Below are 16,748 nucleotides of genomic sequence, written 5' to 3'. Positions count from 1 at the left end.
GGCACTAAGCTTAGAACCCACAATGGGAAGGGCAATTCTTGATTTAGTCCTAAGTGGTGCACAGGATCTGGTCCAAGAGGTGAATAGAGCTGAACCACTTGGTAATAACAACCATAATGTAATTAAATGTAACATCCTTACAGGGGGAATTACCAAAGAAACCCACCACAGTGGCATTTAACTCCAAAAAGGGCAACTGCACAAAAAGGAGGAAGCTAGTTAAACAAAAACTAAAAGTAACAGTCACAACAATGAAATGCCTGTAAGCTACATGGAAACTTTTTAAACACACTGTAATAGAGGCTTTATGCAAATGTACAACCCAAATAAAACAGTAAGAGGACCAAAATATGCCACCAGGGCTAAACAGGATGGGATTTTCAAAACAGAGTAAAAGAGGAGGTTAGAGACAAAAAGACATCCTTTAAAAATTGGAAGTCAAATCTGATTGAGGAAAATAGAAAGGTGCATAAATGCTGGCAAGTCAAGTGTAAAAGTATAATTAGGTAGGCCAAAAAAAAAGAAATTTCAAGAGCAACTTCAAAAGACACAAAAACTAAGAGAAAAGAAAAAGTTTAAGTACATCAGAAGCACGAAGCCTGCCAAACAATCAGTGGGGCCATTGGATGATCAAGATGCTAAAGGAGCATGCAAGGAAGACAGGGCTGTTGTAGAGAAGCTAAATTAATTCTTTGAATTGGTATTCATTGCAGAGGATGTGAGGGAGATTCCCACGCCTTAGCCATTCTTTATAGATGACAAATCTGAGGAACTGTCTCAGATTGAGATATCAATAGAGGAGGTTTTGGAACAAATTGATACAGTAATAAATCATCAGGTCCAAATGGTATTTTCCCAAGAATTCTGAAGGAACTCAATGATGAAATTGCAGAACTACTAACTGTGGAATGTAACCTATTGCTTAAATCAGCCTCTGTACCAGATCATTGGAAGATAGCTAATGTAAAGCCAATTTTTCAAAAAGGCTCCAGAGGCAACCCTGGCAGTTACAGGCTGGTAAGTCTAACTTCATTAGTAGGCAAATTAGTTGAAACTATAGTAAAGAACAGACTTATCAGACACTAGATGAACACAATATATTGGGGAACATGTTTTTGTGAAGGGAAATCTTGTCTCATTAACCTATTAAAATTCTTTGAGGGGGTCAACAAACACGTGGACAAGGGTGATCCATTGGATATAGTGTACTTGGACTTTTTCTGAAAGCCTTTGACAAAGTCCCTCACCAAAGGCTCTTAAACAAATTAAGCGGTCATGAGATAAAAGGGAAGGCCTTTTCATGGATCAGTAACTGGTTAAAAAATAGGAAACAAAGAGTAGGAATAAATGATCAGTTTTCACAGTGGAGAGAGTTAAATAGTGGTGTCCCCCAAGGATCTGTACTCAGATCAGTGTTGTTCAACATATTTATAAATGATCTAGGAAAAGTGGTAAACAGTGAGATGGCAAAGTTTGCAGATGATAAAAAACATTCAAGATACTTAAGTCCAAAGTTGACTGTGAAGAGTTACAAAGGGATCTCAGTAAACTGGGTAACACTAGGCAACAAAAATGGCAGATGAAATTCAGTGCTGATAAATGCAAAGGAATGCACATTGGAAAATATAATCCCAACTATACATACAAAATGATGGGGTCTAAATTAGCTGTTACCACTCAAGAAAGATCTTGGAGTCACTGTCAATAGTTCTCTGAAAATATCTGCTAAATGTACAACAGCAGTCAAAAAAGCTAACAATGCTAAGAACTATTAGGAACAGGATAGCTAATAAGACAGAAAATATCATTATGCCATTATATAAATCCATGGTACGCTCACACTCGAAATATTACTTGCAATTCGGGTCACCCCCACCTTAAAAATATATATATTAGAATTGGAAAAAGTACAGAGAAAGGAAACAAAAATGATTAGGAGTATGGAACAACTTCCATACAAGGAGATATTAAAAAGACAGGGACTGTTAAGCTTAGAAAAGAGATGACCAAGGGGGAATATGAAAGAGATCTATAAAATCAGGAACGGTGTGAAGAATGTGAATAAGGAAGTGTTCTTTATGCCTTCACATAACACAAGAGCGAGGGCAGGACTTCGGGGGAGGGGACGGAGCGGGAGGCGGGAAGGGACGAGGGCAGGGCCTCGAGGGAGGGGATGAAGCAGGGGTGTGAAGAGGCGGAGCGAGGGCAGGGCTTCAGGGGACGGGACGGAGCGGGAGGCGGGAAGGGACGAGGGCAGGGCCTTGAGGGAGGGGACGAAGCAGGGGTGTGAAGAGGTGGGGTGAGGGCAGGGCTTCAGGGGAGGGGACAGAGCAGGAAGGGACGAGGGCAGGGGACGGAGCGGGAGGCGGGAAGGGACGAGGGCAGGGCCTCGAGGGAGGGGACGAAGCAGGGGTGTGAAGAGGCGGGGTGAGGGCAGGGCTTCAGGGGAGGGACAGAGCAGGAGGCAGGAAGGGATGAGGGCAGGGCCTCGAGGGAGGGGATGAAGCAGGGGTGTGAAGAGGCGGGGCGAGGGCAGGGCTTCAGGGGAGGGGACGGAGCGGGAGGCGGGAAGGGACGAGGGCAGGGCCTCGAGGGAGGGGACGAAGCAGGGGTGTGAAGAGGCGGAGCGAGGGCAGGGCTTCGGGGGAGGGACAGAGCAGGAGGCAGGAAGGGACGAGGGCAGGGCCTCGGGGGAGGGGACGGAGCGGGAGGCGGGAAGGGACGAGGGCCATGCCTCGAGGGAAGGGACGAAGCAGGGGTGTGAAGAGGCGGGGCGAGGTCAGAGTTTCGGGGGAGGGGACGGAGCAGGAGGCGGGAAGGGACGAGGGCAGGGCCTCGAGGGAGGGGACGAAGCAGAGGTGTGAAGAGGTGGGGTGAGGGCAGGGCTTCAGGGGAGGGACAGAGCAGGAGGCAGGAAGGGACGAGGGCAGGGCCTCGGGGGAGGGGACGAAGCAGGGGTGTGAAGAGGCGGGGCGAGGTCAGAGTTTCGGGGGAGGGGACGGAGCAGGAGGCGGGAAGGGACGAGGGCAGGGCCTCGAGGGAGGGGACGAAGCAGAGGTGTGAAGAGGTGGGGTGAGGGCAGGGCTTCAGGGGAGGGACAGAGCAGGAGGCAGGAAGGGACGAGGGCAGGGCCTCGGGGGAGGGGACGAAGCAGGGGTGTGAAGAGGCAGAGCGAGGGCAGAGTTTCGGGGGAGGGGATGGAGCGGGAGGCGGGAAGGGACGAGGGCAGGGCCTTGAGGGAGGGGACGAAGCAGGGGTGTGAAGAGGCGGGGTGAGGGCAGGGCTTCAGGGGAGGGGACGGAGCGGGAGGCGGGAAGGGACGAGGGCAGGGCCTCGAGGGAGGGGACGAAGCAGGGGTGTGAAAAGGCAGAGCGAGGGCAGGGTTTCGGGGGAGGGGACGGAGCGGGAGGCAGGAAGGGACGAGGGCAGGGCCTCGGGGGAGGGGACGAAGCAGGGGTGTGAAGAGGCAGAGCGAGGGCAGGGTTTCGGGGGAGGGAACGGAGCGGGAGGCGGGAAGGGACGAGGGCAGGGCATCGAGGGAAGGGACGGAGAAGGGTGTGAAGAAAAGGCGTGAAGTCAGGGCCTCAGGGGAAGGGTCAGAGTGGAGGGGGAGCACCCACCAGAAAAAAACAGAAGTCAGTGCCTGTGCACAAGGGATTTTGCTATTGATTTTATGTGGAAGGCGCTCAGATACTATGGTGATGAGAGGCAGTATAAAACTCCAGAAGAGCTGCACAGAGGGTAATTATTCAAAGTGGGATGAACCGCCAGACCCAGCCTCCTCCTGCTTCCCACCATTGTGTGCAGCAGCAGGGAGCAATGTCAGGGAAAACGGAATGGTGGCATGCACAGGCGGAAAGGAATTGTGATGGGCTAGACAGGGACCAGGAAAGGTTAGTGAGAGGCTGTGGGCCCAATTAGCCCCACCCCGTTGCACCCGTGTGAGGTGTCAAGCCTAGCGGGAGGAGATAAACGTGGAAAAGCCCAGCTCAGCAATGGCTGACTAGGAGAGGGAGTAGGCTTCTTAAGCTAGCCCTGTGAAGGAAGGTCTGGCTGGGGCCAGAGCCTAACCCGAGACTGCCGTGAGCTGCATGGAAGGAAAGCTCAGAAACTTCAAAGCGTCAGAACCTCATTGGGGCAGGTAGGCCTGGTGCAGAACCTTTTTGTTTCTTTTTTGTTCCTCATAACTGGCTCCCCTTTGGTTTTGGGCTCTGCAGAAGAGTAAGCTGGGGAGGAGGGAGAGCAAGGCCTAGCGGCAGGCCATGGTAGGGAGCAGCCCAAGGATACAGCAAAGGGTCTGAACACATGGACCTTATCTGCTTTGTACAGGATGCCTGAGATGGACCCTAAAATAGAGGTTGGGCCTCAGTTTTCCTATTGGCCCATGGAGGGGAAGGTATGAAGACCCCAGACCAAAGGCTGGTAAGCCAACAAAGCCAAAGCTCTGGTGTGATGCTGCCAGACCATTGGCCTGTTGGGTCCCTGGAAGGGGTAGGACTAAAAGACACCTGACTGGAGGTCCACCTCACAGGAAGACAGACCATCTCAGGACCAGAGTGGCATGTGGGCGCAGGGTGAGACCAGCTAGACAGGGTGTGGGAGAGGAGTCAGGCAACAGCCTGCATGTTTTCCCTAGAAAAAACCCCTACTTCACACAGCTCAGGAGAGGTTTTCACACACAGCAGAGGGGCCTACTGCAACCGCAGCGCCAAACAATGGCATTGCGGCAAAGAAAAAAGCCACCCAGTCAGTGCTGGGGAGGGAAGGGCAAGCCCATGGAAGTCTCAGGCTGAATCTAACCAATGGCATCAAAGATTTTTTAATCTTATGCCACTGCTGTGAGAGAAGCAGGGATTCCAGGCAGAGTTCTACGCGTTGGCTATACCTGCGAAGCCCAAAATGGCTGGGGCCTGTCTCAGCACCTTTGCCTTACGGATACACTGGCAGTCAAGCTGGTTCCGCCTGGGTATGAGAGAGAGGAGCATTCTGTACAAGGCGATTGGAATTCATTCTCACCACCATCTTTACACCTCCAGGGCACCCTGCTAGACCCATCTTTTCCCCCAGGCTTTTAGGGAGACATAAGGGGTGGTGAAAAGGGGTGGTGTTGTGAGCATGATAGGATAGCCTTTGACTGAGCTCTTAAGTTGGGTGTTTTCTGGTTTTGAGGAAGCTGGTAGGTTTTTTTAAATGTATTTTTAATATTGTGTCAAAAGTGCCTGAATCCTGGGGCCAGGTGCTTTCTTCTTGTCCTTATCAATACAAATAAATAAAATAGACCTTACTTTTACCTCTTGTGCCACCCTTTGAAAGATAGCACCATACTTTCTGGGACACGAGGGCCTGTGGGTTCAGTCCTGACTCTAAGGGAAGGGAGCCACCAACCGAATGACCAACACTACTTCCTGCAGGCTAGCATCTGTGTTTTCCTTGAAGGTGTGGGCTGACCCTGTTTAACTGATGGGATCCAAGCAGTAGGCCAGTCAAACCTCCCAAGTCAAATGCTGCGCATTCTGCAGCACTAGAGACGTTTGAGGGTAAGGATCTGCAGCCAGGAGGCATAATTTCCAACACAGAAATGCTATTTGCGCTATAAACATATACCTAAGAATTGTCTGGTCCAAGTTTCGAGCGGGAACTCAAGAGACAGGAACTCACCAGATTTAACATGAGAACAGATCCGAGGGGAGTCAGGAGGCAGAGAAAGTAAGCACACTGTAATTTCTAAATGACTCATTTCTACCAGCCCTAGATGCCAGCCCTGTGACTTCAGAAGTCAGGTGACAATTGCTCACAAAAACCTTTAACCTGTTCTTTACAAATGGATACATCACTATTACAAAATACAGTCACGTGGAAGAATCACGATGCAGTTTTCTCAGTGCAATTCCTCAAAGGAAGAAAGGCCAATGATAAAGCAGAACTGGCACAGGGAGAAACACCCCATGAAAGGGTGCCTTTTTATCACTTTGCCACAATCTCTCTTCATCTCCCTGCTTTTTAATCCCCTGCCAGTTTACTTCTTTATGCTCATTCATTTTGTTTAATCAGTCTCACCAATCTCAAAAGTTAATAAAAGCAAAGGGTAACATTTTCAAATGCAGGTATCTAAAGTCAGGCATCTAAATACATGTTCTGATTTTTCAGAGGTGCAGAGCACCCACAGATTCAAGTGACTTCAAAGGAATCTGTGGATAGGCCACATCTTTAAAAATCACTTATTTACCTGCTTAAGTAGGGTCATAATACAGAATAAATACATTGTGGGTAACATTTTCAAAAGCACAGAGTGATTTAGGAGCCTAGGATCTATTTTCAGAAGAGACTTAGGTTCCTATATGTTTAAATCACACTAAAATCAAAGGGATTTAGCCTCTAAATCCCATAATCTCTTTTGCAAATGAGATTTAAGCTCCTAAATCGGTAATGTGTTTTTTTTAAATTTAATCAATATTTCTCTTTCTCACAAACACGCCCCTCCCCACACCCATGAGTGATCACACCCGTGACACTGTAGGCTTCAGAACAGCCCCTATGCAGTTCAAGCCATGTTAATTGCCATGTATATTTCAACAGAAACTCTGTTGCCTAAGGACAGACTACCCAGAAGCATTGAGTTCTGTAGCCACTTAACACTCCGAGGAAAGTCTCTCCTGCATTTTTCTAATGCTTCTGTTCAGAAGTTGGAGGCCATCACGTGGGAACATTTTTTAGATTTTTCCCCTATTAGAGGTTTTTGGCCAAGGTTCAGTTTTCTCCTGGACATCTGTTTATCACTCAGCTAGTGATAGCCTCACAGCACCCAGAGTCTTGCCATGCAGCTTGTGGCCTGCCAAAATGCTTTGAGAACAAAGAAGAGGTGCTGTTGTGGGTTTGTGGTGAGTGGGGGGCAAAGCCAGACAATCATGTCAATCTAAGCCTGCTGGCAGATATAGGAGAGCTGCAGCTGTCATAGGGAAAATGGATAAGGGGTCCAGAAACATAAATTCACAACAGTGACAACTACAGGACAGGAAAAACATCTCAACACATGGCAGCGTTTTACTGACGAATTGTTGGCCTGCAGTTCAATTTATATTGATCTAATGCATTGACCTTTAACATTTGGATTCCTCTTGGTGTCAAATAAAGTCAAACAAGCCGCAGGTCTTAGCAATAAGGCTCTCAGAGGGTTGACTGATCAGTGTCACTGATTACAGGTCAAAAGTATCTTGCCAGTATTCCATAGAAGCCTCCGCGGAGCAAAAGATTCACTCAACTCATATATTCTCTCTCTAGCTCCTTTTCCTGCCTCTAGGAAGCGGTGAAGAGCCTAGACATTGTATATATAATGCAGCTGTTATGGGTTTTAATTAAGAAGCATCTCCAACAGGACAAAGCAGTCTGTAACAATGTCTTCCAGAGCCTGGGTCCTGCCAAATTTTGAATAGGCTTGGATCTGCTATCATCTGTAAATAGGGGGCTGATTCTCCTCTCATTTATACCAGTTTTACACCAGTGTAACTCTATTGACCACAGTGGACTTACTCTTGCTTTACACTGGAATAAGAGGAAAATCATTACCACTATGATCTTTAAGAGGACGTATCTTACCAGCCTACCCCACAATGTACCACACAGGAGAGGTTCTTTAGGACTACTCCCTTGTGTGGAAGACCTGGGATTGATGTTACTGTACTGATCTCTACCTGCACTGCTGAGTCCTTCTTAGAGTTGTTGAGGTCCCTCATCATTATGGCATTGGAATCAGTGAGGCTGATAGTGTGGCTATCTTAAATGGACATAAATCAGGGCTTCTCTTGGTCTCCTTGTGGACTGTGAGTGTTAAATCCAGACAAGGAATGGTGTCTGTCCATAAATGTCCATTTTTATGTGGCCCATTGTTTCTAATAACATAACTTATAGCTAGTTCAGTCTTTTATAAGTCTATTTCAATCTCTCTAGCACCGTTATCCATTTGGTCTGGAGCAATGGCAGGAAGTTCTGATCTCCCTGAAGAGAAAGGATGGCTTTGTGGTTAGGGAATTGCACTGGGAACCAGGAAATGAAGTTCATCAGCTGGCTCTGCCACAGACATCCTACATGACCTTCAGCAACTCATGTTTTCGCTGCGTGCCTCTGTTTCCCATCTGTAAAATGGGGTTAACAATACTTCCTTTCTCCCACTCTGTCTTGTCTTTTTAGACTGTAAGTTGTCTTGGGCAGGGATCATCCCTTACTACGTCTGTGCCTCGCATTGCACAATGGGACAGAAATTGGTTGAGGCCTCTGGATGCTATCATAAAACAAATATCAGTCATCTCTAGGGGCAACTATAATTGGTCTTTTTCAGGATACTCTTCTAATTGCTGTACCCTGTGTCCAGCTACAATCTTCTTCTGACTCCTCAACCTACTATTGTGTCTGCCTCTGTACACTCTTTGGGATGGTATTCCAGTTTACCTCTAAGCTGGAAGGTAATCACAGGAATTAGATAAGATTCCAGTGAAATACTTGATTTGTACAAATTCTTACTTTGGGTTTCCTCATATATACAAGACCCTTTCCTCTTCCCTAATATAAAATGTACCTTTCTAACATGATACAAGCTCCCCATCTGACCATGTCTGGATAGATCTTTTTACCTCGACTGTTTCCTGGGCACAAAACACTGCTTGAAGCTCTCTTCTTGCAATAAGCTTTCCATGTAGTAGCTGTTCATCATAGCAATTTCATAGGCTCTCTTCAGCTGTTCGCTCCATGAGTTAGTGTAGCTGGCATGGGTACTACCCTCTTTGTTCTGTACAAAGTCAGAAAGAGCTGTGAATAATTTTGGAGACCACCCATACAGCAGCAAAAATGAGTGGCCAGTTTTTGTGCTTAAGGCAGTGATAACCATGCAATATTTGGGTTAGAGTCCTTCCAACTTGATTTAAGTTCCCCAGTCAAAGTTTGTAACTTTGCTGAAGTGAATCTCTCAAGCAGGTTTCCTTGTGGATGATAGAGTGGGGAACTGGAGCATTGTAACCCACTATATTTGCAAAGGCTTTGTTTGTTTGTTTTAACAGTTAATCCTCACATCCTGTATCTTGGTCAAGGTGGACAATTTCAGGAAACTCAAATGTTACTGAATCAGCTACTGTTTTGCCTGATTTACTGGTTGCTGGATAGGCCTGTAAAAACTGATGATGTTCTTAGGCATGAATGATAATAGAACAGGAAAAAAAAACATTACTAATGTCTAAATGAAGGTCAGCTAGAGACAAGTGGTGATGGTAATTGTGCATGTTTGAGGGAGGGGAGTTGTTTAACATTAGGTCCATTTAGCGCATAGGGTGCCTGCCAGTGATCTGCTGTGCGACCTTGGGCATATCACTTCCCCTGTTTCCATTTCCTTCCCACCCTTTGTCTGTCCTGTCTAATTAGATTGTAAATACTCTGGTATTTATCTCTTGTTTTGTGATGTGTTTCCATAGTGCCTTTTACAAGGGGATTTGGGCTTCGGGGTAAAAGTCCTGATGATGATATCCAGTTCACGTAGAAGTAGAGGGATGAGCCACACTATTGTTAGCGACTATCACGACTTTCACACTTAGAACACTACAATGGCACAGACGACTATAGTGTTTCAGTGTAGTCACTCACTACAGCATCAGGAGGTGTTCTCCCATCACTGTAATTAATTCACCTCTCTGAGTGGTGGTAGCTAGGCTGATGGAAGAATTCTTCCACTGACTTAGTGCTGTCTACGTTGGCGGTTAGGTCAGTTTAACTACGACGATCAGAGGTGTGGATTTTTCACACCCCTGAGCAACACAGCTAGTTCAACCTAACTTTTCAGTCCAGCCCAGCCCTGAGAAGCCCCAGAAAACATCTGAAAGTAAATGGCATGGAGGAGAGAAATTGCTTCCAACTTTAAAAATATATTTTCCCTATTACTTATTAATAATAATAGTAACAACAGCTATCTCTTGGGGCATTTCATCCATAGATCTCAAAGAGCTATACAAAAGATGGGGAAACTTTTTTTTACAGATCAGGAAACTGAGGCACAGAGAGTGAAGTGATTTGTCCAAGGTTACCCAGCAGGCCAGTGGCAGAGGTGGAAATAGTACTCAGATGTGCTGAGTCCTAATCAGGTGCTCTATGTACTGTACAGCATTGCCTTCAGCTATTAGAAGTTTATAATGGTAATAAAGCCTTCTACAGAGTTCCTTTATCTGTCCAATAAGGACAGAATTCTTTAGACCCCACCACTGATAGCTAAAGGCTCTTTGGAATGGATCTATGGATTATAATTCTATAGTCTTTTTCTGCAGGCCCGTTTCTTGTGGCATTGGCTTGTGTATTTAAGAGATTAATTTTGTGTTTGGTTCAAAGCAGAAGGATTAGGAACATAGGAGGCTCAAAGTGCTCAATAAATAGTTAAGAAAACATCTTCTAAATAAAGAATATTTCAGAACTGCACTCAGTGCAGGTTACAGCTGAATGCACTATTTAAATGAAGAAAGGGCTTTTTGCAATTCCCTGCCAAGAACAGCAGCTCTTTAACCTCCTTGAAATGAGAAGACCTATGGATTGGAAGGATGTGAGTAACCTCATTGACTTCCTTGATGCTCAGTCTTTTTGCAGGATCAAGTCCTCAGTCTGTAGGTCAGATATCATAGGTACAATATCTATCTAACTTAGGGCTTTCTATAGCAACCACTAGTGTACTAGGGGCTCTGGCTGTTTAAATAAAGTAATAATAATAAAATAGTTACCTTTAGCTGTAAAACAGCTCTTCAACAGATATGGCTCTAGGCAAAAAAATCGGTCATCTGCCATTTTAGCTTCTATGTGCTGTTGTCACTTAGCTCATAATTTCATATCTTTACATTCCTAACCTCTGAGATAATCTGATGGGGATAGAACAAGACAGATGCCTTCATACAACTAGAATCAGGTGGTCTCTTTGCTATGGTAACTAACCTGCCTACTGGAGAACTGGTTTATCTCTCAATTCAGCCTAACCCTTTTGTAAAGTTATTGTTTGATATAAAAATAATGATGGGTTCTTTCTATTTTTAATTATTGAAAGTAATGTGCTGAGTGCATGCAAGTGAAGATGGTATGGCCTAAAGCAAACAGGGTATAAAGTCAGTCCTTCACACTATGTACAGCGCAGAATAAATACTAACACAGGATACTGAAAGGAAGGAGAAAGAGAAGGCGGGGGAAGGTTTGGGAATGAGTCATCCCTTAATGTTCTACACTTTCCACAAAGCTATCAGTTCTGGAAGATGAGGCTGAAAGTTTTGCCATCAGAACGAGAAAATGTTGTGGAATGTGGCGTGAAATCCCAGAAATGTTGAAATCAATGAGAGTTTTGCTGTAGATTTCAATGGGGCTAGGATTTCACCTGTGATGTTTAGAGCAGATTGGGAGTCAGGGCTCTTGGCTTTGAGCAAGTCACTTAGGACCAGACTTGCAAGGGCTCAGTACACCCAACTGGGCCAGATTTGCTGAAGGGCTCAGCTCCCATTTTGACACTTAGGTGAAGGTGTTTTTTTAAAAAGTGATCAGCAACCAACATGCCCCATTGGAAAACTGAGTTCTTTTCAAAATCTGCCAGATTACTTTGGTGTCTAAATGGGAGTTGAGTTCTTTTTAAAAATCTGGTCCTCAACTCCTTCAGGGGAGAGGGATAGCTCAGTGGTTTGAGCATTGGTCTGCTAATCCCAGGGTTGTGAATTCAATCCTTGAGGGCCATTTAGGGAACTGGGGATTGGTCCTGCTTTAAGCAGGGGGTTGGCCTAGATGACCTCCTGAGATCCTCTCCAACCCTGATATTCTATGACTCACTGTACATATCTGTAATAATAATTCATTAATGTTAGCAAACTGTTATGAGATTCTCAGCTGAAAGGTGCTAGAGAAGGACAAGGTGTTTTACCATTACTCATAAAGAAAAATAAAATGAAACCTTATCTCATGGGCAGAATGACCAGTCCCCCATGCTACATCACATGTGGATGTAATGTTGACTCAGTCTATTCTAGAAGGAAGGGTAGGTCTGTTTATCTGCAAAGTCATATTCTCCTACATGCACATTAGAAACTTCCTAATATGACTGGCAGAACTATACCATACAATTCTGTTCACATGCACAGCTTATTGTTATTGGGCCAGATCCTTGGCTTATATCAACAGATTTCATTTACATCAATGGAGCTATGCCAGTTTGCACAAGCTGAGGAACTGGCCCCCCAGTACTACTGTTTTTAAAGATCATGTTATTGCTGATGTGTCTGAGAGGATTATCAACGGTTATCCTAAGATAAGCACAAAGGATGCAAACATTACCCTTCCCTTTAAAATAATTAAAATTTAATAATGCAAAGTAACAGGCTGTCTCCATCTATTTTGTGTTAGTGGCCTATGGGGTTTTTTGTTTTGTCCTTAAAATAATTTTTACTGGTGATTAATGCTCATAAGATTACTCTTAAAGGGTCCTGGTTAGACCCCTATAAGACAATACTACTCTTGATTACAATAAAGAATAAATATGAAAGTAGAAGACAAAAAGAGAAGGAACAAGATTAATAAATTACAATTGTTAGCGAGTGCTAACATGTATCAGAAATGGCAATCCTCTGGAGGATAGCTGAGCGACTCTTATTCAGGTCAACGACTCCTTTTGTGATTCCCTTCTCCAAAAACAGCATTTTTCAATGATTTATGTATAATAATCTCTACATCAGCATATCTTATTTATCACTATTTGTTAGCTGAACATGTACCAAGGGTCTTATACTGAAGCCATTAGCAGTGGAAAAAACAAGTGAGATAATGGCATAAAATTATACATATATAAAAATAAAAATCAATGTAACTATTGAATATTTATGTGAATGTACATGTAGACCGAGAATACGTGATGATGTGGTATAAAGGCTTTACTGGCATGAGTTTGTTATCCACATTGTTAGGGCTGGTTAAAAAATTTTTGAATGAAACTTTTTTTACCATCAGAAAATGGGGTTTAATCAAAAAGTAAAATTTTGTGGGAAAAGACTTTGGAATTCTCCATCAGGAAAATCTAAAACTATTTTCTTTTGGGCCAACATTCATCTTGGCATCCCTCTGAGCCAACACTGTGCATCACTGGAGTTGTTGTGCTGGTTCCCTTGTGCCTACCCCCATCACCTGCCAGACTACATCATCCATAGTTTCTCAGTGTGGCTGAACCACCACAGTGCATCATGGGAGACCCATGGTGATTCAGACTGCAGTGCATCATGGGAGACGCAGTCCTGCTGAAGCACTTGGACAATTTGTTGATTTGATTTGGGGGTCAGAAAAAATACTAGTCTATAAGAACATAAATGTATACCCCAAATTACAAAACACTGTAAAAGAACTAAAAAAGAGCCATGGTGGCTTAACAACCATGTAAAAGAACTAAGAAGCAGTGAGAGATAAAAAGGCATCTTTTAAAAAGTGGAAGTCAAATCCTAGTGCAGTAAATAGAAAGGAACATAAACACTGCCAAATTAAGTGTAAAAATATAATAAGAAAAGCCAAAAAGGAGTCTGAAGAACAGCTAACCAAAAACTCAAAAGGTAATAAAATGTTTTTTAAGTACATCAGAAGCAGGAAGCCTGCTAAACAACCAGTGGGGCCCCTGGACAATCGAGATACAAAAGGAGCGCTTAAAAGACGATAAAGTCATTGCGGAGAAACTAAATGAATTCTTTGCTGCAGTCTTCACAGCTGAGGATGTTAGGGAGATTCCCAAACCTGAGCCGTCCTTTGTAGGTGACACATCTGAGGAATTGTCACAGATTGAAGTGTCATTAGAGGAAGTTTTGGAATTAATTTATAAACTTAACAGTAACAAGTCACCAGGACCCGATGGCATTCACCCAAGAGTTCTGAAAGAACTCAAATGTGAAATTGCGGAACTATTAACTATGGTTTGTAACCTGTCTTTTAAATCAGCTTCTGTACCCAATGACTGGAAGATAGCTAATGTAACGCCAATATTTAAAAAGGGCTCTAGAGGTTATCCCGGCAATTACAGACCGGTAAATCTAATGTCAGTACTGGGCAAATTAGTTGAAACAATAGTACAGAATAAAATTGTCAGACACATAAAAGAACATAAATTGTTGGGCAAAAGTCAACATGGTTTCTGTTAAGGGAAATCATGTCTTACTAGAGTTCTCTGAAGGGGTCAACAAACATGTGGACAAGGGGGATCCAGTGGGCATAGTGTACTTAGATTTCCAGAAAGCCTTTGACAAGGTCCCTCACCAAAGGCTCTTACCAAGGGTCAGTCCTAGGACCAATCCTATTCAACTTATTCATAAATGATCCGGAGAAAGGTGTAAACATTGAGGTGGCAAAGTTTGCAGATGATACTAAGCTGCTCAAGATAGTTAAGACCAAAGCAAACTGTGAAGAACTTCAAAAAGATCTCACAAAACTAAATTGGGCAACAAAATGGCAAATGAAATTTAATGTGGATAAATGTAAAGTAATGCATATTGGAAAAAATAACCCCAACTATACAGACAATATGATGGGGGCTAATTTAGCTACAACTAATCAGGAAAGAGATCTTGGAGTCATCGTGGATAGTTCTCTGAAGACATCAACGCAGTGTGCAGCGGGCATGTCAGTCAAAAAGCAAACAGGATGTTAAGAATCATTAAAAAAGGGATAGTGAATAAGATGGAGAATATCTTATTGCCTTTATACAAATCCATGATATGCCCACATCTTGAATACTGCATACAGATGTGGTCTCCTCATCTCAAAAAAGATATACTGGCATTAGAAAAGGTTCAGAGAAGGTCAACCTTCAGAGAAGGGGTTTGGAATGGGTCCCATATGAGGAGAGATTAAAGAGGCTAGGACTTTTCAGTTTGGAAAAGAGGAGACTAAAGGGGGATATGACAGAGGTATATAAAATCATGAATGGTGTGAATAAGGAAAAGTTATTTACTTGTTCCCATAATATAAGAACTAGGGGGCACCAAATGAAATTAATGGGCAGCAGGTTTAAAACAAATAAGAGGAAATTCTTCTTCACACAGCACACAGTCAACCTGTGGAACTCCTTGCCTGAGGAGGTTGTGAAAACTAGGACTATAACAGGGTTTAAGAGAGAACTAGATAAATTCATGGAGGTTAAGTCTGTTAATGGCTATAAGCCAGGATGGGTAAGGAATGATGTCCTTAGCCTCTGTTTGTCAGAAGGTGGAAATGGATGGCAGGAGAGAGATCACTTGATCATTACCTGTTAGGTTCACTCCCTCTGGGGCACCTGGCATTCGCCACTATTGGGCTGGGTGGACCTTTGGTCTGACCCAGTATGGCCATTTTCTCATGTTCTTATTTAAAACCAAATGGAACATAATGTTCAGAACTGACAACAGACTTCTTTTATTTTACTTAAGAAGTTTTCGGTATGGACAATGAAAGCTTCTGTTGTGATGGCTAATGGCTATCTTGACATGACAGTATCCCATTTAGACTGATGATTCAAAGGACTGACATCCTTTCACTTCTGGGTCATCTAGTCATAGGTCACCTGGCTAGACAGTGTCAGTGATGGCTGTTTGTTGGCCTGTGCAAAATGAGATCGGGGTGTCAGTCCGGTTTATAGAGGACAGAGCTGGGCAAAAGCAAACTGTCCATTACTATTTGCTAATGTTTAAAATTAATTTTAAAAAGGCAGATTGGACCAGTTTTTCAAAAGACTTAGGGCCACAATTAAAGTGCTCAGGACCCAACTGGGGCCAGATTTTCAAAATGGTTCAGCTCTCTTTGGCACCTAAATAAGGGCCAGATTCTCCAAAGTGCTCAGTACCCATCAGGCCCCATTGCAACACTTATAGGCAGGTTTTTGAAAGAGCTCAGCACCCAACATGTGAAATCTGTCTGCAATTCTGGAATCCCTTCCTTTTTTGAAGGTTTCTGTAATCCAATCAGGGACCAATCATGCACCCCAAACAGCAAATCCTGAGACTGAAATTTGACCAGGTATAGAGCACAAGGCCTGTGTGTCTTAAATCCAACTTCAATTTAAGGGATGTATATGCCTAATGTTGGGCTTCTACATTGGGACTAATTTCACCATGAATGAATAGCCACAGCAACTCATAAGCAAAAATATGCTTAAAGAAAACATTCTCATAACTTTGGTGAAAATCCCAAATAAAAGAGGTAAATGTACTGAATAAATTACTTGCTACATATAGTTTCTTATTCTCATTAGCCGGCTCAGCAGAAAGGATCACGACTGAATAGGCCATGTAGAATAACTTTCTCCTCCCTACTCCATCCTGGAGATAGTTCATTTGGTTAGGTCAAATGTAGAACAAACCTGCCGTACAGCTGCTGCCTATGCTGTACCAGTACTGTGCAGCTAAACAGGATTTCAGTCTCCTACCCAGTCTATACAACATCTTTCACAAGCACAAAATCCATTTTAAAAACCTTGCAAAATCAATGGATAAAATGGCAGCTTTCCTGAATCTCTGAGAGAGCAAGTCTGCACCTCCAAACCTCTAGCCAATGTTTTGAAGGCAACACTGCCTTAACTCCTAGAGTCCTGGTCTTGAAATTGACGGGGTAATAAGTAGGCAGTCAACTCCATAAATATTTCAGAAGGAAAAAGAATGTAGTTTCCCAAGCATTGACTAGCCGCATATATTATTTATACCAAACCATAACTTAAGTTGAAGAAGCACTGAATGCTTGGAGGATGTACTGATTCA

General features: G+C 43.8%; 1 long non-coding RNA gene across 1 annotated transcript in view; it reads left to right on the top strand.

The window, feature by feature from the left end:
* The first annotated feature begins 3,549 nt into the window (after nt 1–3,549).
* LOC120387522 overlaps nt 3,550–16,748 on the top strand; it is a 98,704-nt gene continuing 85,505 nt past the window's right edge. Inside the window, exon 1 of the long non-coding RNA XR_005590216.1 lies at nt 3,550–4,141. This is a non-coding gene — a long non-coding RNA (uncharacterized LOC120387522). The remainder of the gene's footprint in view (nt 4,142–16,748) is intronic.

Source organism: Mauremys reevesii, linkage group 20, assembly GCF_016161935.1.
Source record: "Mauremys reevesii isolate NIE-2019 linkage group 20, ASM1616193v1, whole genome shotgun sequence".
NCBI lineage: Eukaryota > Metazoa > Chordata > Testudines > Geoemydidae > Mauremys > Mauremys reevesii.
This window is presented reverse-complemented; position numbering and strand designations above follow the sequence as displayed.